General features: G+C 39.2%; 1 long non-coding RNA gene across 2 annotated transcripts in view; it reads left to right on the forward strand.

Annotated features, from left to right (window-relative positions):
* Nucleotides 1-9,403: 9,403 nt before the first annotated feature.
* Nucleotides 9,404-24,958, forward strand: part of LOC139041824 (uncharacterized) — an 82,929-nt gene continuing 67,374 nt past the window's right edge. The window contains exon 1 of one of the 2 annotated variants that reach the window (XR_011497801.1): nucleotides 9,404-9,554. This is a non-coding gene — a long non-coding RNA (uncharacterized lncRNA). The remainder of the gene's footprint in view (nucleotides 9,555-24,958) is intronic. The other variant, XR_011497802.1, reaches the window with a different exon arrangement.

Raw genomic sequence — 24,958 nt, forward strand, 5'->3', positions numbered from 1 at the left:
AGATAATGTACCCCAGCCTAAATGATTGATTACTAATTACATCAGAAAAAATGGAGATCCAGATAGATTGAAGAACAATATAAAAATAAATAAGTAAATAGAACACATAGGTGAATATTTTTGTCATCTTGGGATACAAAATTACTTCCTGTCCAAGGTTGATTAATGTCCCACAAAAATTCATGTCTACCTGGAACGTGTGAATGTGACATATCTGGGTCTTTGCAGATATAATCAAGTTAAGTCAAGGTCATACCAGATTAAGATGGGCCTTGAACTTGATATGACTGATGTCTTTATAAGAAGAGGAAAATTTGAACACACAGACACAGACATACAGGGGAGGAGATTATGTGAAGATGGAGGCAGAGATTAGAGTCATGCGTCTAGAAGCCCAAGAATGTCAAGACAACCACCAGAAGCTAGGAGAGAAGCATGGAAACAGATTAGATTTACCCTCAGAGACTTCAGAAGGAACCCACCCTACCAACACCTTGTCTCTGGACTTCTGGCCTCCAAATCTGTGAGCGGATAAATTTCTGTTATTATTATTATTATTATTTTGAGGAAGATTAGCCCTGAGCTAACATCTGCTGCCAATCCTCCTCTTTTTGCTGAGGAAGATAGGCCCTGAGCTAACATCGGTGCCCATCTTTCTCTATATGTGGGACGCCTGCCACACATGGCCTGATAAGTGGTGCATAGGTGCATGCCTGGGATCCAAACTGGCGAACCCTGGGCTGCTGAATCAGAGGATGTGAACTTAACCACTATGCCACTGGGCCAGCCCCAACATTTCTGTTATTTTTATGCCACCCACTTTGTGGCAATTTGTTATAGCAACCACAGGAAAATAATTTATTTCCTAAATATCAAAGAATAGGAAAAAACATGCATAAAAGATTCGTTATTTCTCTTAATAAAATATTTAAACATCTGCATGTAAAGAAAGAAACATAAAACCAAATTAAAAAATCAAAAGCTGAGGGAAATATTTGAAACATTTATGTGAGATACAAGGTTAGTATCCTTATTGTAAAAAAATACATAAAATAAATAAGAATAATCAAGCAACTATTAGAAAATGGTGCTAAAAGTCCGAGTCGACAATTAATGAAAGAAGAAACAAAATTGTCCAAGAAATATCTGAAAATGCATTCCATATTCCTAGTAGCTGAATACGAAAGAAAATGAGAAACTATTTTTACCTACCAATTTTGCAAATAATAATAATAGCAAAATGTGCATGGCATCCTCTAGTACTTTACAGATTGCTACCTTATTTAATATTTACAGCAAGCCTATAAGGTAATAGGGTTATTTTTAAGCAATATTATTGCCTTCATTTTATGAGTAAGGAAACTGAGATAATATATAAATATCATTAATATAAGGTAATATTGTTATCTTCATGTTATAAAGGAAGAAACTGAGCCACAAACATAGCAAAAATGTACTGAAATCTCCATTCACATAAACTACAGATTGGAGTGTAATTTGGCAAATTATGTTTTAAAGACAATCACCTCTTTCAATGCAAGAATTCCACTTTTGGGAACTTGTCCTTAAAAAAAATAAAACTGGAAAGGAACAAAGTGTCAACCAGGTATTATCTCTGTGAAATTAAGAGGCACGTTATACTTGATATTCTTTATATTTTTCTGTGTTTTCCAAATTTTTTATTTAGGCTGTGAATAGTATCCCCTAGTTTGGCCATGCACAACTTAACAGCTCTTATGATTTTTAAAGAGCAGATGAGAATTTCTGGCTGGCTGTAGATAATTGACAATTTTCCTTGTGTTACTGAGATATCAGACATGGCAGATGGGAAATTTGAGGGAGATGGGGCAGAGGTAAGCTTTATGATATAACATTTTGTCTTCCCTTTAAAAAGTCATAGCCATGTAAAAATTATTTGCTATTATTTCTGTCTATCCTAGGTAAGTATCTGATAAATTTTTTAATCAGTTTTTAGGTGGAAAAAATCAGGCATACATTATTTACCTTACCTAGTACTCAAACTTTGATCTTAGAGTCAAATCCATGGCCTGTTCCCAGAAAGCATGTCCACTAATGGAATGCATTATCATACATATCATGCATATCTTTTTCCAACTTATTTCCCTATCTTTATTTTCTGTTTGATTTTTTCCCCTAATTTACTTCGAATTTATTTCTTCAATTTTTGTCACCATATTGCATGCATCTTTTTAGGCCATCTTAAATCTTTTCTTTGGGATAAGGCAGAGTATGAATAAAAATGTGTCATATGATTTTTTTTTAAAACTTCAATCCAGCACTCATTAGCAAAGCTATGGAGAAAAAAAAGAGAAGCCATTTCTTTTCAAACACCTAGAATTTAAAAATGAGGAATAAATAAAAATATAAATTAGTTGGGGCTGGCCCCGTGGCCGAGTGGTTGAGTTCGCGCGCTCCGCTGCAGGCGGCCCAGTGTTTCGTTGGTTCGAATCCTGGGCGCGGACATGGCACTGCTCATCAGACCACGCTGAGGCAGCGTCCCACGTGCCACAACTAGAAGGACTCACAACAAAGAATATACAACTATGTACCGGGGGGCTTTGGGGAGAAAAAGGGGAAAAAATAAAATCTTTAAAAAAAAAAAAATATATATATATATATAAATTAGTTAATAAAATAAAATAAAACAAAAACTAGTATAAATGACTTTTGGATAAATGTAAAGTGCATGTTTTAAGTTAAGTGAACACCAAGTACCAATGAAGGGTGAATTGTGTCATATTTCGTGTGCCATTGTGTTGTAAGCTCTCTTAAAGTCTGCGTCCCTAGGGTTGCTCCTTTCTTTTAACGGCTACACTTTGAAGACAGGTGACGGTATGCTGAATCTCCATAGCTAACTGTTTGATTTATTATTGATTTGGGAATATCCTGTATGAAGTCAAAAAAGGAACAAACGAAACAATGATATTGGGAAAGCAATAAAATCTGAGGGTAAGAGTTCAGAAGAAATTAAATATGCCTTGACAGCTACTAAAAACAAATAAAAAATAAAAAGCACAAATGCACTTGGAAAAGTTCAAAAAGTAGAGTTTCATATGTCTGAAGAGGAAATAAATCATTTTATTCAATATGGCCTACATCAGGTGGCCCAGGGTATCATATATAATTTTATACTTACCAAAAGGAAACATCAATACCTTGGCTGGAATCCAAAAGCTCCCAAAGAGGGCAACCAAGACGATAAAAGGATAAGAGGATTGAGTCTGTGAGAAGAGATTAGAGAAAATTAATGTGTACAACAAAGAGAAAAAGAAGAAGGATTGGGAATTTTCCTTGAATACTTGAGAAAAATTGGAACCCCAAACAGGAGCAAGAAGCTAACAGGGACTGACTGATCCATTAGGCTCAGTAGGCATAGTGTCCAGCACCCAAGATACTTTTAGGGGCCCACAAAAGTGTTTTAATTTCTTTTAAAAATCAAAAGTGTATATCACAATAATGAACGTGTAAGAATGGATCAAGCCTGGATTGTATTCATCTTTACACCAACACATTCATAAAACATAATTTTTGATATGCTTTTAACGGAGGAAGGAGTCCACAAAGAGGAAAGTCCCCACGGGCCATGGAAGTCAGAATGTGGCGCTGGAGCTAACCCAGCAAATTTTAGAGGAAAATTAGATCAAACTAATCTCCAGAGACGGTTGTTAAGAATTAAGCGCAGAGGATTTGGGGGGACTGGCAGAGATACGCCCTGAATTGAGAGTAGGAGCAAAAAGAAGCTCACTTTCTTCAGCTATAAAAATCCAATGTCTTGATGTCTTTCCATGTAAAACTCTCAATTAACACTCACAATAATGTTCTGAGGCAGGATTTGCTAGCCCTCTTTTACAGATGAGAAGGTTGGAACTGAAAAGAAGATGTAAGTCACCCATGCTACACAGTTAGAGATGGAGCTGTAGCCAGACGGGAATCTGTGACTCCTAGCAGCCTAAGTCCTTTTTCTGTCCAAGTTAACATGGTGTCACAACACACGGCTAGGAAATCAAACAGGTCTCATTTCCACTCCACATACCACCCTTACCCCGACTCCTCATTACTCCACCAAGGCCTTTCTTAGGTTCACAACCCAATTCTCATTTAGTTTTGTCAGTTTCATCTTAAACATGCAGTTACACATGTAACACCAACATTTGCAAGTCCAAATTCTCTTTCCTGTGGTCTATTACAAGAAAAGAGACTCTTTGAATAAGTTATTTCACTGGATGAATCTGCTTCCTTAAAAGATTTGGATCCCATTGATGTGAACTTATGAGATATACAATTTTCTGACGCTTTTCTTCTAAAAATGTATGTGTTCTTGGGGAGTAGAGTGGAGGAGTGATGATGGCTGATCAAAGGTCATTTTCAAACAGGATATCTATTTAAAACCAGGTCTTCTAGACAGACCAAAATATATGTGGCAATTTATAGTTTTAAATTAGAATTTCCTTGGATTTATTGTAGGAGAGAAATCTCCAGGGAGTTGATAGATATGTTTGTGGATTGTCACATTCTTTGACATTTCTTACTGTGTAGTTATAGGTTATAGGAATTGCTGAATCAGGGAAAGTGACTGTTTTATTAAAAGAAATGAAGAAATTTTTATTCTATAGAATTCCTCACAGGGAGAACATTGTATATTTTTTAAAAAAGAAAAAACATTTGAATGAACTTTTTAGTACGGAAGATGAGATCCTAATGGGTCAATAAATTGCCTTATAAAGCAACTGGGTCTCGTTACCTGGAGGGCCCTTTGCCTGAATGCCATGCTGTGTTTGAGTGTGCCATATTTGGCATGAGAGATAGGTAGAGTTGAATGGCTCTGCACAAAAGATGGGGGAGTAATTTGAAATTTCCAGGGAAGATGTAGAAGGAGAGCATAAGATCTAGCCAGGATGGTTAAAAAAAGAGAAGGGTGGGGAACGTCTAGGAAGAGAGCTTAGAAGAAGATTTTACAGTAACTTTTAAGTTGGTTGCTATGGAGTTGGCAAAGCAACCCTCCTTTATCTCCCCTCAAAGTCTTCCATAAAGTCTCGATATCTCAATACTGCTTTGGGGAGGGTGGGTTCTTTTCAAGGAACTCCAAAATGTGCCGAGTTATGAGTCAGGGTTGGCCTGAGGAAAACCCAGGGACCGCAGGCCTGGAGGCAGGAGCTGGAGTGCTAAGGGCAGAAACATCTGGGTCCCGTTTAAGTTTTACTCCAAAGTCGATACCACATACTGAGAAAAGCTAAAGCATCTCCATCCCTGCCCAGCACTGAATATAAAAGGCAATCAGTATTTCTGGCTGGGAAATTGTTTAAAAGGTTGAGATATCTTTTTCTCTAAAATTCTGAAAAAGGAAATCCAAAATATACTGGAGAGATTCCTTTTCCATTAGTATTTTTATTTTTAATCATCAGTGTTATAATCATGTGAATCCTGTTGGTATCACTTCCTTTCTATATATCCAAAGATTTTAACTGCAGTAAGTTTAATTCAATGATTCAAATGACTGTTGTCAATGAATACTGATTTCCCCAGTGACCCTTATTGTCATTACTGTAACAATGAAGATGAGAAGTATCATTTTATTATCAATCTTTTGGGGGAACAACTACTCTCAATTAAATGCTGATATGACTGGGACAGGTGATACAACAATTCTCTAAGTGACTAAGTTAAGTTCCACGTTATGATACACAGATGTTTTCCACACTTGCTTCTGCTATTTAGCAGTGTACTTTCTAAACAAGTGTTTCACAAAATTAAAGTTGTTTGTTTAGTCTTTTATATTTTCCTTAGGAACTCAGCAGACTGTATAGGGGGCATTGGTAAGACCACTCTGGAGCAGGTTTATGCAGGCAGGGTAAACAATTCATAGGGACATAGAATCTTGGTTATCCATGTGTCCCCAGCCCCTTCTTCCTCCTCTTATAGCTGGTCTTTATGAGAATTACTTTAGGTTTTCGCTTCCTTTATTTTACAAAGTGGCTGAGGAGATAGTTGTGTTTAGCATGTAATCCCCGGAGTTTTGTTGGCTTTCCTGCAATGACCTGGAACCACTTGGTCACATCTAATTAATATGTTGTTGGCAGAACACACTAAACAGAAGTTGAAACCAAGTGATTAGAGATTTAGACTCAGGGTTGAATTACATGTGCTACTTCCAAGAGTTACTGCAAGTGGAATAGAACTACTTCAACTCTACAAGGTCCAAGGCTATTAAAAAACACGCACACACAAAACTCATTAGTGGATTTTTAAAGAATCACAGAATACGTTGGCAGCAAGTATTTTCAAATAGAGTTTCTTTTAATCTTGCCAAGTAACAAATATCTGATGTTTCATAAATTTGATACCTCTTCCCTTAAAAACCAATAGAGATGTGAGCTGAAATATTTTTCCCAATAATTTTGACCCAAAAGTTTTGATAAGAGAAGCAAACTTTAGGGCCAATATTCTTCAAATTGACTGTCGACATTGTTGAAGCTCACTGTGTAAGCTGGGCTTTTTCACTTATCCAAGGTAAACATACTACAGCCCAATATCTTTGCAAATTTTACACTGTATTTGCCAACCACAAAATCTCTGCAAACGTTGGACAGGCTCACCTCTTGCTACCTGGTAACAATGTTTATAAATGTATTCATTCAGAAAGATGGCCAAGCGCACTTTTAAAAATATTTCTTGAAAGGGATTTCAGAAATGTTTTTTGCACCCTGAAATCTCCAGTCTTTGTTCTGCGTAGATGCTGCCAATGGCCAGATTTATGTAAGAATAATGAAGAGAGGGTCTGAGTCACGGAGCCATATAATTTTTTATTGTCAAAGTTCATTTCTTCAGAATACTTCCATAAGACACAGCAATGTAACTGAGCCAGAAGTGTTTTTTAAAATATCATCAACCTGCTAAATTCATATATGATTTTCATAGTGTCAACTTGATCATTTTGTTTTAATCTTCCAGATTCTTCTCTGCCCACTACCTGAAGGACTTTAAATTCTTTCCATTTACTTAAGGCTCATTTGAAGCAATTTTGCTCTTGACTCTGTGGTGCTGGCTCCTCTGACTCTAATCTCTTCATAGCGGAGCTGATTTGGACTCTGTTCTGAGACAAGCCCATGTGATTTCACCGATGACTGAAGTTCAGTTCCTCCACTTGCCTTATCTTGGGTTAGCTATTTGGCCAATCCTCTGTGATTTCTGAGAACTGCTCCTCAACCACGTTCTTGTGAGCAACGCTTCAATGCAGGCCTCTTCCCAAGACAGTGTGGGTGCCCCCCTCTCCTGCCAACATGATGGGCCACACGACTGTGGAGCTCAGTCCTTGTTCCTCCTCCCTGAGGTGAGCCCTGGTGACTGATTGAGGAGGATCCAGTTTAATGTTCTGCTGTGAGCTAAGTATAGATGCTTCCTTCACTTTGGATAATAACCTTCCCTAATCCAGAATAGTCATTTGATTCATTCTTTATTTTTACTGGTGTTGGAACAAAAAACTCCTCTGGTATGCAGCTCAAAGCTTTATAAGCGGTGAAAAGGATATATTTGGCACATGGAATTCTGAAGTATTAAAAGAGAAGTACAGCCTTCAGAAAGCCAGGCGTGCCAGAGAGTAGAAGGTGCCAGATCATGCAGGATCTTCGAGGCCATGTTTTGTCTTCAGGCTAACCAACAAATGGGAAACCGTGAGGAGTTTTAGACAGGAGGGAAATGAGATTTTAATTCGTGTGTGTGTGTGTGTGTGTGTGTGTATGAGAGGAAGATTGGCCCTAAGCTAACATCTGTTGCCAATCTTCCTCTTTTTGCTTGAGGAAGACTGTCCCTGAGCTAACATCTGTGCCAATCTTCCTCTATTTTGTATGTGGGATGCCACCGCAGCATGGCTTGATGAGCAGTGTGTAGGTCCGTGCCTGGGATCTGAACCAGTGAACCCAGGGCCGCCAAAACAGAGGGGACAAACTTAATCACTATACCATTGGGCCAGCCTCGAGACTTTAATTTTTAAAAGATTACTATGAACAGTAGATTGAGGAGACACTGGAGTATATGAGTGTGTATCAGTAAAAAGAGTATTACAGGAGTCCAGATGAGAGATAATGACCAGGTGGGTTGGTGGAGCTAGCTGGAAGATGATGGAACTGAGAGATATTTAGAATGAAAATTGATAGAACTTGGTAATGAATCATATAAGGTCGGAGAGAGGGGTAGATAAGGTTGAAGAAGGATTCATACACTTAAAGCTTCTGTCTTGTATGACTGGCGGGGTGGTGTGCCATTCACTGAGGTGGGAAACATTGGAAGAGGGCCAGATTTGAGAGGAAAGTTATGAGTGCAATTTTATAAGAAGAGTCATTGAAAAGTCCATGAGGAAATATCCAGCAGGAAGTTTGATCATGTGTGCCTGGAACTCAGAAGAGAGTTCTCAGGTAGTGATATAAATTTGTGAGTCTTCTGCATATAGATGGTAATTGAATCCATATGAAAGAGTCATCAAATGAAAAGAGGAAAGATGAGAGCACCAAACCTAGGGAAATTCAATAATTAATAGCCTCTGGAAGAGACTGCAAAGAAAGACAGAGGACGGAGCAGCTAACAAGATAGGAGGAAAACCTAGAGGATATTGGGATTTCCAAAGGAAATCAGTGTTTCCATTAGGAGGGAGGGCTGGTGCTTGAATGCTGCTGAAAAGTTAAGAAAAGGAAGCATCCTTCTAGTTGATTCATGTAAACCCACTGCCAACTAAAATCCTTAAATGTTTTTTTCAGATGTAAACAAACAACGCCAAGATCTCAATGGCTGAACAGAATCAGGCTTTATTCTTGCTCACATCCCATTCCGATGAGGTTTGAGTTGCTTACTTCAAAGAGGTGAGCAAGGAATCATGCTGCTTGCATCTTGTGACTCCACCATCTTGTCATTTCATGGCCTCCCTGGCATCGTCCTGCTAGCAGACAGGTAGAAGAGAATGTGGAGAAAGGCACACCTGCACTTTAACCAACTCATCCCAATATGAGTGTTACTTCCACTCATATTCCACTAAGAATCCGGCAATGGCAAACCTAACTACAAGGAGGCTGGGAAATAGAGCAAAGGCATTACAGTCTCCAGATATCCCTGCCCTGCCACCTGCAGATTTCTTTCAGAATTAAATTAGAAAGAAATACATAGAAGAATAAAATTGCTCTTCTGTAGTATTAGTCTGTAAGTAAATATCTGAGGGATCCTGAGAAGTCCTTGAGAAAGCCTCTATAAAGAACATGCTATAGCCTAAACGTTGGTGTCTCCCCACCTAAATTCGTATGTTGAAATCTAATGCCCAGCCCGATGGCATTAGGAGGTGGGGCCTTTGGGAGGTGATTAGGTCATAAGGACAGAGCCCTCATTAATGGGATTAGTGCCCATATAAAAGAGGCTCAAGAAAGCTCCCTTACCCCTTCTTCCACCATGTGAGGACACAGCAAAAGCTGCTGCCTATAAATCAGAAAGCAGAGCCCTCACAAGTAACCAAATTTGCCGGCGTCTTGATCTTGGACTTGCCAGCCTCCAGGACTGTGAGTAATAAAGTTCTGTTGTTTATAAGCTACACAAGTCTCTGGTATTTTGTTATGATAGCCCAAATAAACTAAGACAGAATGAATGCATTTATTGTCCAAATTTGTTACAAATACTAAGTTGGAAGAAAGAATGTGGCCACAGAAGGAGGAGACGTTCACATGGAGGGGAAAAGAGTGGAAGAGCATAGAAATTTGTTGTGTGTGCCTTCAGCCTCAACCAGGAGACAGGAGCACTCAGTCCTCTAGGCAGTGTAGCTGGACGTAAATGGGTACAGCCTTGTGGCAGACAGCGGACGGACAAGAAGTAAGACCCAGGGGTTCCTAGGTCTTTGTAACTTTGGTGTATCAAGAAATTATGGTTTCCTGGGTACAGAGTTTCAGTTGAGGATATTGAAAAAGTTCTGGAGATGGACAGAGGCGATGGTTGTGAAAAAATCTGAAGGTACTTAATGCCACTAAACTGTACACTTAAAAGTGATTAAAATGCTAAATATTATATATATTTTACCAAAATAAAAAAAAAAGAAAAGAAAGAAATTATGACCCTGGAGCTCAGATGTTAAGTCCTCATGGCAAGGGTGACATGCTCCCTACCTGCTTCTCCCTTTCCCCAGCTCCAATCTACGTGGGGGCAGTGAACTAAAAGTTCTGGGTTCCTCCAATCTGGCAGCATCTTCATTCACTTCTTATAATCTTCTATGACCATAGGGTGCGCCTCTGTGAGGACCAGAGAAAAGCCAGGGAGCCACGTCCTACTTTTCCTTCCTGAATCCTTCATCTGACGTGTCCTTTGCACTACTTGCTAGTTGAAGTGATAACAGATAAACTAAAAGTAGTCTTGGCTAAGTCCAAGCTGTCATTCTTCCTGGTTCTCAGACCTCGACCCCCCTTTGTAGTCTGGCATAGCCCAGGGCTCTCCTAGCTTTAAGCCAAAGATAATTAATCTATTTACTCTCTTTGCTCTTATCATGTATATTTTGACTTTATATGACTCATATAAAGAATTTATATATCACCAAAATGAGAAGACTGCTCCACCTTTATAGTTCTCATTATAAATTAATAACTTGGCAATCTGATTTAAACATCATTCTGGTCAGTGAGAAACCTGAACTTTCAGTGGTGCCGGCCATCTGGCATTTCTGGACACAGAACTGGTGATCAGGATGAGGCCTCGGTGTGGTTAAGGGGCTGCCCTGCATCTGGCTGACCTCCCCAGAGGCCATCCTTGTTCTTTAACCACAATACTTTCCAGACACCATTTCTCTGTTTTGTCCCCCTGACACTGTTGTCAAAGGCTTGGTTGAAGTTTGGATATACTGTGTTTCCTAAATTTCTGCCAACACTTAGAGTAGCTCAACACTCCTTGCAATCTTTTTATTCTTCTTTGGCTTCAACTGTCTTTTTCTAATCTATTTTCTACATGTTCACATTTCCCAACAGTCTTGCAGTTGGGTGAGGCCAAATGACTAGTTTCATCCAATGAAATGTAAACAGAAGTGACATATGAGACCTCTGTGCTGAGACATTTAAAAGCTGTTGTGCCACTGCCATGCCCTCTCTTTTGCTGCCAGAGAACATTGAGGTCTAGTCCCTAAATAACTGTGGGGGCAGAGCTTTCTTCTGACCTTCTTTGGACGTGTAATGCTATTGTGTTGTTTTGTTTCCACAACTTAGCCCAGACTACCCTGACTGATAATCCCATTGCTCAGGAAGTTTCTCTTCCAAAGCAACAGTTGTCACACACTGTATAACACACACACCTGGAAGAGTCTGCATTTTGTTTTATGAGTGGTAGTATGCAATGTAAAGGTTTAGCCAAGCGTAGATTCTGGAGTCAGAATGATGGTATTTGAATCTGAGCAACACCATTTATTAGCTGTGTGATCTCGGGCAAGTTCATAACTTCTCTGAGCTTTGTAAAATGAGGAGGAGAATAGTAACCACCTCTGAAGGTAGTTGTGAGGATCAAATGAGTTAAAATCCTTAAAGTGGTGCCTGGCACATAGTAAGTATTCTGTAGGTGTTTGTTATAATCATTATATGTAATAGGACCCTCATGAATATGACTATGATTAAAGTGTGAAGCATTTTGATAATCTGATATATGTGAGTGGTGTTGTTGCAAATCAACCTATGTTTTAAAAATCTGATCATGAATGTTTAATTTTATTTACCCCACAGAAGAAAATATTAACCTTAATCATGAAGCAGCTTATAAATAATTTCAAAGGAGACAGACTCCCTGTTCTTTATGGATAAGGAGCAGCTGTGCCACATCTGTTGTCCTGTTTTGAAGTATATATGTATTTAGTAACTACACACAATAAACAGTTTTCTCTGGCTCTTGTCTTTGCTAGATAATGTTATGGGCAGTCTACTGAGCTTGTGCATGGACATACATTTCAAGTAAATATGATTCCAGTATGACTTTAAAAGTTGATTTGATTTATAATTAATTTATTTTTTCAAAAGATACATACCCAATAACCAGCATCTTATTAGTAAGAGTTTAATTTTTCAACTCCATATTTCCCTTATGAGAGGACTAATGAGGAAACATACAGCCTCATTATATTTTAATCTTTGGATGTTATATTCTATTTGAATCAAAGGTATGGTCCTAATTTTAGGTTTGTTCAGTTGCCTCTGCAGAAGTTATTTGCTGTACAAAAAGTATATATCAGAACCACAAATTAAAAGAAAATTTCTACTTCTACAATGCTTACAGAATGTTACATTTCTTTCTTCCAAAATATCTTTTTGTTCACTAAATTACAGTCCGAATGTAATCATCATGATTATGGATACATTTTTACTTCCGGGGTAAAGTGGGATGGTCATGACTGGTATGAGGGCTTAGATTTTAAGAACGGAAACAAATTCAGGAAAACTGTTTTTAAAATAAAAATGTACAATTAATTTCCCATGGAGAAAGGGCTAGGAATTCATGTAATTTAGCTCCAATAAAAGCCCCCCTAAAAAAGCCTCAGCTCAGTTTCTACCATTTAACACTAAAATGCTCTTTTTCATAAAGTAAACGTCCACCGAAAGTATTTCCCCAGATAGGATCCTCAGAGTGGGTCCTCTGTCCTTCTTTCCACCTGTGGCCTGGCCTGGGGAGAGCAGGGCTCCACGAGGAATCGACCTTCACATTTGACGTGGAAATCTTGTGGAGCATGAACGTGAAAAACCTCTCCCATGGGCCTAGTGACCAGTATTGTATGTTCTGCAAACAGAAAGCAGTGGGAGGAAAGGGAACAGGACAATCCAGATGCCAATGAGTGGCAGCAGAATTTCTGGTTGGTTTTCTCCCAAGATTAGTATTCATAAACTAGCTCATTTCTATATGTCTGTTGTGCTTGGAAATGTGAGGAGGATACTAGCTAGCTGCTGTCTACAAATCTTGGCGCTTGAACCTCAAAAAACTCTCCAACTTTGCTTTTGCAAACCCACTAAAAGCTAACTTACCATAAAAATCAACTTTTGCCCTCTCTGTGTCTTCTGTGCTCAAAATGTCTCCAAAAGCAGATCTCCAAAATTATGGGTATTTAAAAAATTCATCCTCTTTTTCTTTTTCTTTCCTTTTCTTAAAGTTTCAGAGCTCATCTTTAACAAGTATTTTGTGATTTGTTGTTGTTGTTTTTCTTGCTTGTTCCGAGATCTGAACATTGAAAGACAGCAACTCAACCAAAGGCTATACTCAAGAAATTTTCTGTATAATCAAGTCTATCATTGGATCAAACCATTTGCAAAATTTAGTAAGCAAAGATGAGAAACTATGACATGGTGTATTACGTCCATGATTCTTTCATTTTGTATCTCTTTGATAGGACTCCACAGTACATGTTGATGTCAGAGGTTGGTTTCTCTAGATAGGTCTTTAAATCAGAATTATCCACATCCCTAAATGTGTGTGCTGGGAGTTGGGAAAGACAAAATACATTCATTGAGTGCCTGCTATGTTCAGTCACTATGGGTTTATCCATATCATCTTATTTAATCCTCACTATTAATTACTGAGATAGATATTAATAGTCCCCTTTCCCAGATAAGGAAACTGACACTTGGAAACTTGAAGTAATTTTCTGGAATTTGGGCTCACTTTGGTGTGAATCAAAAGCCCAAGCACTTTTTCACTGAGCCATGCTCTGAGCCTTTTACCTTTTCAAACACATCCATTTATTCTCTTTTTTAGAGACAGCAGCTACATGGAATTATCAGAATATTTATAATCCAAGTATAATACAACAAGCTAACTACTTTAATTGGAGTGGAGAGTACCAAAAAGTGCAAAGGAATCTTGTGGGGGAAGAAATGTCAAAACCCTGCAAAAGTGTTTTTTGGTCTTAGAGGGCATAGAGTGTAGTCTGGAAAGCAGGTTCTAGAGTCAGACAGCCCTGGGATAACACCCTTGCTCTGCCATTTACTTCTTAGCCTGCAAATTTGGGCAAAATACTTCATCCATTGGATCTTCAGTTATATCAGTGCAACAAGAGCAATAAAACAAAGTTAACGAAGTGACAAGGGTTGATGTTCAGAATATATAATGACTGGTATGGCACAGGGCACCCAATGATCAGAGCCAGCTGAAGTCACCAGTAGAGCCCTACAAGTGTGAATAGGGACCACTTTCTCACTTTGCCTGCAGGTCCCTTGCCTTTCGTCCCCACTGGTGGCAGTGTGGACAGTCAGAGGTACAGTCAATGTTGAGGTAGATAACATTCCAGGAATGTGATGACTGCATCCTAGTGAGTTCAAGAGAAGACATGGTTGAAGATGTATCGTTCTACTTTTACACTATAAAATTCCAAATGGTAAGTTTAACATAGCCCTAAAATGAATTATCATTCGCATTTTCTTGTATACTCTGGGTAAGACTTGCATTTGACATGCTGCTTGGGGTGACTCTTACTCAGTTGGACGCAAGATGAAGAATCCTCACAGGCCCATGTGAGGTACGGTGATTTATCAATGAAGATTTAATAATGGTAGAGAAAAGGAGCATTCACATTTGTTTACTGCACAACCTGTGCACATCAAGACTCTTCATCCTGTGTCTGACTGAGTGAGAGTCGCTGCAAATTAACATGTTAGCCCCATTCTTCTGTTCTGATCTCATATGATTCTGTGAAAGAATGCTGCTCCAGACAGCTGCATCAGATCACCAAAGCAGCCCCCTGGAACCAGGCTGGCCACCAGGCCCTGGAATGATTCTCTGGTGAGTTGCAGAGCTCCGTAGGGCATTTGACCAACTTCACACAAGGGATAAAGGGTCATAGAGTGCCCTAAATGGGAGAAACAGGAGCCTGGGTTCACATGGGCTCTATTAGGGCTCACAGTAGCCCTCTTGGGTGGCATTATTATCCTTTGTTGGTCCCAAGCCCCAGAGGAGGCCTTAAAAATGATCAAAGAAGACATTCTCAAAGTATGGGATCCCCTTGAGCTTGAGGCCTGATGAAGGAGCCTTGCATGCTTGAGTTTAAGGGCAGTAATGCCTGTAGAGTTGGTTTTCATGTCATCCCTGAAAATAAAAGGTGAAGAACTTAGCACACTGCCTACAAGCCAGTAAGAACTCAATACATGTTGCCTTTCATCATCATCATCATCACATCAGTATTATTGTATTTTCCATGGGAAATGTTAATAGGTATTCCAAGAATAAAAGAAGTGAGGTACCAAAACAAATGGCTTTAAAGAACAATTCATGTTTTAGGCTAAGAATGATGAATTGAATCTAAGCAGTTATCTCCATTTCTTCCCACTAAAACAAAAGTAAGACTATTTTTTTTTAAAGCATAAACCAATCAGAAAAAGAGAATGAGTGAGAAGTCAACAAAAACAAAATTTTGGAAGCTATAAAGCAGATGGATGAGTGGTTAAAGACCTGGGAGACTTGAGAAAGCTGAACCCTAAATCAAGAGTAGGCAAATCTGAGAAGTAACCCAATTTCTACTATATTTAGAAGTTAGGGGCAACTACCTCTGAAACTAAAAGTGAAGATGGGACGGAAAACACAAAGACTGGTTGAAAATTATATTCCCAGACGGCCTCATCACTCCATGCAGTAAAGGACTGACTATTCAACAGCCCAACCGACACCCGCTGCCCCTCAACAGGAAGCTAGAAAACAATTTCTGGAGAGTTCGTCTTTGGACTAGAGAACATATAGCATGATAAAGTAAAAGTTTACACGCTAAATAGTGAGACCCAGTCCCCACTACCACCACTATCACTACCCCAGGTTTTCTGTTTAATTCCTAGAACTCTGGCAACTAGGCTTTACCTTTCTAGTGAGGGTTTTGTAAGAATCTTTTCCAGAAGCTATGACCAGCCCAAGAGAAATACTCTAAAAATACTGACTGTACCACGGTCTTCTCATTGTTTCCTACTAGCCATTCTTCCCATCTTCCACAGTAATATAATTTTTAATTAGACGTATAGCTATGTGTATATTATAAGAGATTACACTTTTCCCAATCTTCGCCATGAGATGTGGCCATTATTTCTGTCCAATGAGACGTAAGCAGATATTATGTGTACAGTTTACAGAGATGGGATATATATCCTTTCTTCCTTCCTCCCCTTTTCTTATTGACTGGAATGTAAACATGGTGCGGAGCCTACTTGGACTGTGCAGCGCAATATCGTAGAGACAGTGGAGCAGCAAGATAGAGGGTGTGTAGGTCCTGGACACTCTGGAGTGTTACACTGCCCAGACTTGCATTAGATATAAATAAGCTTCTTCCTTGTTTAAGCTCCTCTTCTTTCAATTGTCTGTTACACACAGCTGAACATATATATTTAGCAATATAAGCATGGAAGATGTTTCCCTAATGATCCTACTATGAAGTGCACAGATGAAGAGCCCTGCCCAGGACATGGAATTACCTAACAGCTTTTTAGTGCCTCACTGTTAAAGTTGAGAGGTCAACCAAGATCACCACAAAGCTGAGGGATCCTTGAGCTAGCATGAAAGACAGAGACAGAAACCACAACCATAGCGATAACAATAAGAAAGAAACTTGGAGAAAACAGAAACCATGCTAGAAAAAATCCAGAAATTATCATTAACTCTTCAAATAGATAATACAGTAGTCCCCCCTTATCCTTGGGGGATATGTTTCAAGACCCCCAGTGGATGCCTGAAACCATAGATAGTACCTAACCCTACATATACTGTTTTATCCTATGCATACACGCCTGTGATAAAGTTTAATATATAAATGAGGCATGGTGAGAGATGAACAATAATCAACAAAGTTGGCTTTGGGACCATTATTAAGTAAAATAAGCGTTACTTGAACACAAGCACTGTGATACTGCAACAGTCGATCTGATAACTGAGCTGGCTGCTCTTCACTAAGAGATGGGCAGTGTATACAGCATGGATACGCTGGACAAAGGGATGACTCGAGGCCCAGGCAGAACAGAGTGGGACCTTGAGAGATTTCATCATGCTGCTCAGAATGGCCTGCGATTTAAAACTTATGAATTATTTCTGGAATTTTCCAATTTAATATTTTCAGATTGCAGTTGACCCCAAGTAACTGAAACTGCAGAAAGCAAAACTGCAGATAAGAGCGGGGGGCGGGGGGGGGGCCTACTGTGTAAATATATTGGGTCCATGAAACAAGAGATGGATGCCAATTAAAAACAGAAGAGACAATTACGACTTTTGAAATTAAAAATATGTTTGCAGAAACAAAAAAATTCAGTGAAGAGTTGGAGGATAAATGGAAAAAATATTCCAGAAAGTAAAGCAAAAGGCAAAGAGATGATAAGAGACAAAGATCTTTTAAAAAATAATCAACCAAAGAATTCCAGCATCCAGATAATAGGGATTACAGAAAGAGAGAACAGAAAAACTAAGGGTGTAAAACCTTTTAAGAAATAATTCAAGAAAATTTCCCTAAACTGAAGTACGTAAGTTGCCAGAATCAAAGAGCCCACTGTGTACTCAACAGAATGAATAAAAGTAGACCCACATCACAGAGAAATTGCAGAATGCTAGGGAGGAGAACGGGTCCTCAGAGAATCCAATTAGGGAAAAAACCTAACACAAGGGAGTTTCAGGAATCAGAAAATTACCAGACTTCTCAACAGCAACACTAGAAACTGGAAGCAACAGTGCCCTGCCTCTAAAATTGTGATGGAGAATAATTCCCAATATAAAATTCTATATCATCATATGTCTGACAAGTGGTTAATTTCCAAAATATGTAAAGAACTCATACAACTCAACAGCAAAAACATGAACCGCCTGATCAAAAGATGGGCAGAAGATACGAACAGACATTTTTCCAAAGATATACACATGGCCAACAGGCACATGAAAAGATGTTCAACATCAATAATTACTAGGGAAACACAAATCAAAACTACAATGAGATATAACCTCACACCTGTCAGAATGGTTATAATTAACAAGTGGTATAGCAACTGATGGAGAGGATGTGGAGAAAAGGGAACCCTCATACACTGCTGGTGGGAATGCAAACTAGTGTAGCCACTATGAAAAACAGTATGGAAATTTCTCAAAGAACTAAAACTGCCATATGATCCAGCTATCTCACTACTGGGTATTTATCCAAAGAATATGAAAGCAACAATTCAAAAAGTTTTATGCACCCCTGTGTTCATTGCACCATTATTCACAATAGCCAAGACCTGGAAGCAACCCGAGTGCCCACCAGCAGACGAATGGATAAAGATGTGTGTGTGTATATATATATATATGTATATATATATATATATATATATGTATATATGGGATATTACTCAGACATTAAAAAAAGACAAAATTGTGCCATTTGTGACAACACAGATGGACCTTGAAGGTATTGTGCTAAGTGAAATAAGTCAGACAGAGAAAGACAAATACTGTATGATTTCACTCAAATGTGGAAGATAAACCAACAAACACATGGGTGAGGAGAACAGATTAGTGGTTACCAGAGGAGAAAGGGGGTAGGGGGAGGATGAAAGGGGTAAAGGAGCACATGCATATGGTGACAGATAAAACTAGATTATTAGTGGTGAACATGATGCAATCTATACGGAAACTGAAATATAATAATGTACGCCTGAAAAATACAATACGTTAAAAGGCAAAAAAAAAAAAAATGCTACACCAATTTATTGATTATGTATGAGAGTAGAATAAAATATCTTAAGTCATTCAAGAACTAAAAATTTATCTCCCATGCAGCCTTTCTCAGGAAATTACAAAAGGATGTCTTTTACCCAAGAAAATAAACTAAGAAGGAGGAAGACACAATTTCAGAAAATGAGCGAACCAACTCAAGAGGGATATGAAGGGAATCCCCAGGATGATGGTTGTCTTAGGTCAGGTTTTCTAGAAGCATAACCTGAGACAGGAGTTCGTGTGCCTGTGATTTAATGAGGGAGAGTGCTCAGGAGAAAAGAGAGAGGGAAGCAGGATAGCCCAGTGAAAGGAAGCAAGCAAGGATATGGACTCAGCTGGAGAACAGCTCAGCCTAAACCCAGGGGGAGCTCTGTAGCATAAATTGCACCACAGAGATGGTCCCACCTAATGGCAGAGAAACCAGACTTTTGTACTCTTGTGTCAATCCCAGAATTGACTTTGGAGAGGCCCTAGTGGTAGGGGTGTAACCTCTTGGGTGAAGTGGCTACCATGTGGCTTTAGATAATTCCCTGGAGAAGGGGCATCTGTGAGGCATTAGAATTCACGGCAACTCTGGGATGGGAGTCCCAGCCCTGGAAGGAGATCCAGGCAGGGTACCAACAGTGATCACTACAATGGTACTAAGGTACAGGTGTGCACCAGGCATTGAGGGCAAGACATTCAGACTAGAGCAGATCTGAAGATTCTGGGAGAGGTGTCTTGGAGAAGATAAAACCAAGGGAATGCTTAATGTGTTTGAAGATATTGAGAGGAAGTTCATACAACTGAGGGAGACATATTAGTGGATATGTACATAGAGAACTTTGCCATAAAATGTAAAACAATAAATAACTCCAGGGAAGACTAAAATTGTATAGGAGGAGAAATTAATTAATTAATCAAAGAGTATTATATGACTCAACCATGAAAAGCATTTCAAATGGTCCTAATTATGAACACACTGAATACTGTTCTAACCAAAGCATGTAATAACTACCAGGAGGATGGGGCAGTGGAGTAAGAGTCCTACAGGATTGTCCACTGGTGAACCCAGCAGTCCTCTCTGGTTATCTGGCAACGAGTCAACTGAGACCAATGCTGGCCTCCCCTCAGGGTCTATCAAGACTAATGTTGACTTCCCTAGGCAGCTGGAATGGAGATGCAAGGGGTTGATCTCCACTGGCAATACCACCCCCATCTATATAAAACCCCATTGTCACATTCCCCCTCCCCAATCCCCCATACAAAGAAAACAACAAGGGCAATGGAGGTGACCCTCTCCGGAGCACATCCTTGATGTGTCTGGTCATACCTGGTCCAAGCACACCTCTCCTTGTGATGCCAAGAGCCTAGGATCTGCCTGTATCCTGCCAGAGTACTGTGAGTTCCAGGCTGCACTGTTTGATGCTTGTGACATTGCCTGAGCCCTTTTGTCAATGCTACCATTGTCAGTCAATAGATAATACCTAAGACCAAAAGCTCAAAAAGTAGTAGTGCAAGTAGTTGTTCAGGACTATTTAGAGATATTGAAATAAATACCAAAAGAATCCATCAGTACCTCCAGGAAGCAGGAAATGGGAAACTGGGGTGAGGGACTGCTATTTTTCATAACAAACATTGTAGACCTATGTGCATATATCACTTTCATAAAGATAAAACTATTTTTTTAAATGGTTAAGCAAGTTGCTTTACTGCTGTTACTTCCCAAATGCTTAGTAAGTGGAAAATTTCCAAGGGCAGAATAATGTAAGCAGCATTTCTCAAACTTATTTGGCCCTAGAACTTTTAAATTTACTTCTTTAAACAATCATTTATTAACATCTCCAAATGCAGCAAACTTGCCATTTGGTAAATACCATCTTACAGTAAAGTGCACGAATTTATAGAAAACAGAATATACCTGAGGTCTACTAGAAAGATATTCATCCGGCGTGTACTGAGTGCTTACTCTTGTCCTGGGCTTTGTGCTAGATGTCTTAGTGTGTGCTTGCTCATTTAATTGGATCTGATCAGATCTGATGCTTTAATTTTGATTCAGTCTCACGGTTCATTCATTCAAGAGAAATTCAGTGAGTGTCTACTATGTGACAGGTACTTTGGAGGGGAAAATGTACAAGATACGCAAGGTCCCTGACCTCATTATGGAGATTCCACAACACTGAAGAGGAAAAGGAGAATGGATGTATTGGGACAATCCATTGCCAACAATCATTTTGTGTTTCATTTATGGGATCCATTTCTGTAAGTTCGAATGTGACTTCTACACTGGTTCTTTAGTTGCCACATGATTTGCTACAAGCCAGCTCAGCCCAAATAGTTTAGGACCAACCGTTGGGTGGATGCGTTAGTCAGAGTTTTCTAGAGGAAGAGAAACAATAGGATAGACAGAGAGAGAGAGAGTTGTTATAAGGAATTGGCTCATGTGATTATGGAGGCTAGCAAGTTTAGGATCCACCACTACTCTCTTAATTCAAGAGGCACACCCGTTCACATCCTACATCCAGGGTTGCAGGGGTGAGGGGACCTCTGCAACTTAAGCTACATTCTCCTGCTTTAGGTCTTTAGGTCTTTGAAGTCTAGAAATCACTGCTACACAGTAATGCAACTGAATTGATTCTACAGTGGAAGCTCACAAAAGTATCAGATCTGTTCAAGACATTTGAACTTTAGCTTTTTCTAGTAATGAGCCTGGGTCCTATTTTTCCATAGACTTAGGTAATAGACCATAGTCCCTCATCCCAAAACATCCAGCTTCGTGTATTTTCCTATAAGATATTTAAAAAGCTTTTCTCATATAGACACTCACCTTCATTTCTAATAAATTAATAGAACAACGTCCTAGTGGGAAGCTGCTAGCGGGAAAATCTGCAGGTACACGCTGGGCTGCTTTTCCAGGCCCTGACTCACAGTGCACTTGATTTCTAGGGAGGAATGCATGCTCCTCATGCCTCATCACTGTGTTGTTAGAAGCTCTGGACCACTTTATTACTCTGAGCATCTTCCTTTTGGATGTAAGTACTGGAGAGAGAGAAATCGTTAAAGAAAGAGAAGATGTATTGCTAAAACACACAAAAGACATGGACTGCAGGCAGAGAGCCCACATGAGCAGTGCACTTTGTTGCATAGAGACCCACACGCACACCCCCCCCAACTTCCCCCAACCCCCCCCCCCCCCCCCCCCCCCCCCCGCCCCCGTCTCTCGCTAATGGAGTGCAGTGGCGTCAGCTGTCTGTCAGGTGGGGGAAGGGCAGGGAGCTATATAGATTCCTCAGCTAGGGGTCACTAGGCGCCCTTTATATGCTGCAGGAGAACATTCAATTCAGCAACTGAAAACAGCTATGCTGAAAAACGTGCCTTTCGATATAGTTCTTTGGCTTTTCTCTTTTGTTTAATGCTCCTAGCATGCCTTTTATGGTATTGATTTGTCAGAATCTTATCATTCTTATTATTCAAAATACAGGTCAAGTGTGTTCACCACAGTCTCTGCTTAATTTTTTTTCCTTGGCTAAAATCACTTGCCAGATTTTTTTAAAAAATAAATAAGGGCAATGTTTTGAGTTACTTTTTTCACATTACACATTTAAAATCATTATAAATGTTTTTTGTCTTCTGTAAAATCATAAATAGCCATTTTTAAAAATCATAAATAGGGAATAAAAATACGACTCTGAGAACTGCTTTACCATTTAAAAAAAAATCAGCACTGGTTTTCTCTTGAGTACTTGCTGGACAATCATCCCTTCTTAGCTCTGGCTATAACATCACTGGACTAAGGCTTATCCCTCAGACTGGCTTCACTTTCTGTACTTCATATAAAGGTGGTAAGAAAACCAAGACTGAGAAGAACAAATGATTTTGGTTTGGTTACCATAGAGTTGGGAGGGGTACCTAGGAAGATCCCCTTTGGGGGACTATGCAGGGGGCCAACAACAAATGCCACTTTGTAATAAAATTTATTTCTTTTGTCAGCAAACTATGCCCTAAATTAGATGAAGCCTTCAGACCTTAAATATAATCCAGCTAATGCAAATGCATTGCAATGCAGCAGTTTGACTGCAGACATCAACGCTATGCTTAAAGTGTAAGAGTGGCTTCCATCAATACCGTGTCAAAGGATTGTAGGATTCCTTTTGCCTCAGTGGCCCAGTTCCTGAACGTTTGGCTACTTCCCCTACATGAATTGGGCCCCATAAAAGAGAATACCCACTGACCGTGCCTCCAGTGCACCTGAGACAATAGCACATACCCTGGGCCCATGCCTCTACTGTTGCACGTACTAAGATTTGCGGGCAGAAGTACTGTTCTTCCACAGACCTGACGAGGCAGCACCTTCCACAGGGACCCGGGGGTTGCTGGAACAATGCCTACAACCCCTTCCACCAAGAGTGGCCTGAGAGTCTTTCCTAAGAGTTGCCAGATAAAATACAGGACATCAGAATATTTCACGGGACATATTTATACTAAAAAATAAATATATTCTTTATCTGAAATGCAAATTTAACTGGATGTCCTATATTTTTCTTTACTAAATCTGACAACTTTATTCCTGTAGTGAGGAGAAATTACTTCCCACTTTGGATATCAATCCTCCATTTTCTTCTTCACTGGACTTAGGGAAGACAGGAAGGGATATAAAAATTTTGCTTGTGAATCTGTGATCCTTGCTTGAAGGCTCACTTGTTTAGAGAAAAAATCCAGAAAGTTAGTGTTTAGTCAGACTAGTCCAGAAGTCTAAGAACTCAAGATAATTGCTTTAATCTGAAGTCCAAGAATTATACATTCCCAGCATCTACTTCCATCGTGGTACTATTACTAAATAAATCCGTATAATGAGAATCAGGAAGGTGCCATCTTTGCTTTGATACAGTTTTAGGAAATAACTATACAGCTGTTTTCTAAAGCAGCTTCCCCGTGCTTTAACTTCATCACCAGGGGTTTTAATGGGGGAAGGCCTACCATACTGGATAGTAGTCTAAGATAGAGTTGGTTTTGTTTCTAAAATATGACCATGGTTGAGTATCTCAAAGATAGGTAAAGTAAATATGTAATATTATTCATATTTTCAACGTTCTTCCAAAAATTTTTTTAACCTTTTTTAGGACCAGGCATTTTCACAAATGGAAAAGTTAGTTGTTTACATTATCTAAATTGATGAATGCTTGGAAATCCCTTTATGTTAAATTATTTCTCTCTCTAGATGCTGCAAAACTTAAAAGATCAGCATGTGATGTTCTTTTTAGCCAGTCTCTTTTTAAGTCTCCAGAAAGGGATGATTAAGCACTAACACTTTAAAATAGATGGCCTTACAGCGAGACTGGACTTCAGACAGAGTAAACATGAGTCTCAATTCAAGTCACTGGATAGAGCCGGAAAAGGATGTGGAGGTAGCAGTAGGAAGTGAGGAAGAAAAATGTCATTTGCCGCATAGATGTGCCTAAGGTTGGTCCTGACTTATGATCTTACTCTACTCCCAAGTGTGTCTTGTTTTTGGTTGAAGAGAGGGTTAATTTTATTTAACCAAATCTCCTTCCCTCCTGCTCTCGGAGTGGGATCCCTTCACCCCTGGCACCATTGTAGTCTAGGGTAGGCTGCCAAACAAGCCCAACTGAGATAGCACATTTGGGTGCAAAAGAGCTTTCCTTGTTTACCACTAACTTGCTGTGTGACCTTAAGCAAATCACTTAACTTATCTGGACCTTGGTCTTATGATTATAAAATGCCAGAGTGGCACTGGATGGTCTGTCAGTCATATAAAGAAAGGATGGAGAAAAACTTACATTATCAAGGCCTTAAAATTTATTCAGCAAAGAACATGCATGTGTCATCTATCGTTGCTCTACAGCCTACTAGCCATATGTTCTTGGACAATTTACCTCATCTCTGTTTGCTTCTGTTTCTTATCTATAAACAGGGAAAAGTAATACCTACTAAATTATGAGGTTACGATAATAAAATGAGGTAGCCCACGTAAAGCATTTAGAACAGTCTTGGCACATAATGCTTGGTAAATTTTAGCTATTATCATAGTTAATAACAGCCATTACTCCCTCCAAGAATCATTTTACTTTAAAGAAAATGTTAGGCTATATAAAAATGCTCAAAATACTGCAAGCTCTAAAGTAAGTTATCGTTATAATTGGCACCTTCATGAAGATATATTTATTTTTGCTTCCTATCAATAATGTTCAACACAAACTTTTAAAAAGAAAAAATGCCTATTATCATCACCAATTGCTCAGAACTCAGAGTGAAT

The sequence above is a fragment of the Equus asinus genome, chromosome 24, assembly GCF_041296235.1.
Source record: "Equus asinus isolate D_3611 breed Donkey chromosome 24, EquAss-T2T_v2, whole genome shotgun sequence".
NCBI lineage: Eukaryota > Metazoa > Chordata > Mammalia > Perissodactyla > Equidae > Equus > Equus asinus.